The following is a 2,155-nucleotide window of genomic DNA, read 5'->3' on the forward strand; positions in this document are numbered from 1 at the left end:
TGCACGCAGAAACTTCTAACCTATTATGACAATGAAGAAAGTCGGCTGATGCAAGGATGCTTTTTTAAAATCTGTAATATGGTACGTCACTACCTCTGTGTCTTCTCTCGCCTGTAGTTTTTGTTTGGTCTTCTCTGCATACAGCTCAACAGCTGCCGGCCTTTACAGCCTCCTCACCGTTTAATGTTCTGTTATCTGTTTTCTCTTCACTACGTTCCCGTCTCTCCTTTCACCCTCACCCCAACCGATCTAGGCATACAGCCGCCCTCCTGGTTCTTCCTACAGTGGAGTTTCTTCTTCCACTACTGAAAGCAGTTCACTGTGTGAAGTATACGGTGGCCGGGAAGTGCAAAACAAATGTACAAGTGGCAAAACACTTTGACAAGTAAAATCAACCATAAAGGGAATGTACCGACTCTAGGATTGAACCGGAAGTAATAATGAGAGTTGTTGTTGTCATTTATGGAGTTCATGGTGACCCAAGATGGACGGCGACAGTCATGTTTTGCCTGTTTTGTGGCACACATGAGCCAATAACAACCCGGCTTCATTCAGTTTGCTTTTCAGAGACCTCAAGCTGATGTGAACATCGTGTAAACATGAAATCGTGTCTTCGATTACAGCGTACGAGTGTCTCTCATTAAAACATCTGATGCACTGCTGCAGCACATCTAGTCCTTCCATCTGGTCCATGCCCGACTGACCACATGAAAAACAAAATCGTGTAAATCGGCTCATGTGTGCCACAAAACGGGCAAAACATCACTCGGTCACCGTCCATCTTGGGTCACCATGAACTCCATAAATGACAACAACAGCTCTGATTGGCCGCTCCCCGTTACCACTTCCGGTTCAATCCCAGAGTTGGTACATTCCCTTTCCAGTTGATTTTACTTGTAAAAGTGTTTCGCCACTTGTAAATTTGTTTTGCACTTCCCAGCCACCGTAGAAATACCCTGAGAGGACACATGTTGTCTATTGGCACTATATGAATAAAACTGAACTTGAGCTGAATATAACAATACTTCTACTACTTGGGTGAGATCTAGTCAGAATACACACATTCAGGAAGAGATCACTGACAATNACTTGTTTTCTTTGTTTGGATTTTTTGTAGGTAGTCGAGGTTGCACGCAGAAACTTCTAACCTATTATGACAATGAAGAAAGTCGGCGGATGCAAGGATGCTTTGTTTAAATCTGCAATGTGGTACGTCACTACCTCTGTGTCTGCTCTCGCCTGTAGTTTTTGTTTTGTCCTCTCTGCATACAGCTCAACAGCTGTCGGCCTTTACAGCCTCTTCATTGTTTAATGTTCTGTTATCTGTTTTCTCTTCACTACATTCCCATCTCTCCTTTCACCTTCACCCCGACCGATCTAGGCATACAGCCGCCCTCCCTGGTTCTTCCTCATACAGTGGAGCTTCTTCTTCCACTATTGTAAGCAGTTCACTGTGTGAAGCATACGGTGGCCGGGAAGTGCAAAACAAATGCACAAGTAGCGAAACACTTTTACAAGTAAAATCAACCGGAAAGGAAATGTACCAACTCTGGGATTGAACTAGAAGTGGTAATGAGAGTTGTTGTTGTCATTTATGGAGTTCATGGTGACCCAATATGGACGCCGATAGAGTGATGTTTTGCCCGTTTTGTGGCACACACAAGCCGATTACAACCCGGCTTCATTCAGTTTGCTTTTCAGAGACCTCAAGCTGATGTGAGCATCATGTAAATGTGACATCATGTCTACGATCACAGCGTACGAGTGTCCCTCATTAAAACATCTGATGCACTGCTGCAGCACATCTGGTCCTTCCGTCTGGTCCATGCCCGACCGACCACACGAAAAACAAAACCGTGTTAATCGACTCGTGTGTGCCACAAAACGGGCAAAACATCACTCTGTCGCTGTCCATCTTAGGTCACCATGAACTCCACAAATGACAACAACAACTCTTATTGGCTGCTCCCCGATACGACTTCCGGTTCAATCCCAGAGTCGGTACATTCCCTTTCTGGTTGATTTTACTTGTAAAAGTGTTTCACCACTTGTACATTTGTTTTGCACTTCCTGGCCACTGTAGAAATACCCTAAAAAGACATATGTTGTCTATTGGCTAAATAAAACTGAACTTGAGCTGAATATAACAATACTT

The 2,155-nt window shown here is 44.1% G+C and overlaps 1 protein-coding gene across 1 annotated transcript in view; it reads right to left on the reverse strand.

The window, feature by feature from the left end:
* tti1 (TELO2 interacting protein 1) overlaps positions 1–2,155 on the reverse strand; it is a 25,160-nt gene that overhangs the window by 18,185 nt on the left and 4,820 nt on the right. The gene's annotated exons all lie outside the window — the stretch shown is intronic.

Source organism: Stegastes partitus, unplaced genomic scaffold (genome assembly GCF_000690725.1).
Source record: "Stegastes partitus isolate 25-593 unplaced genomic scaffold, Stegastes_partitus-1.0.2 Scaffold742, whole genome shotgun sequence".
Taxonomy (NCBI): domain Eukaryota; kingdom Metazoa; phylum Chordata; class Actinopteri; family Pomacentridae; genus Stegastes; species Stegastes partitus.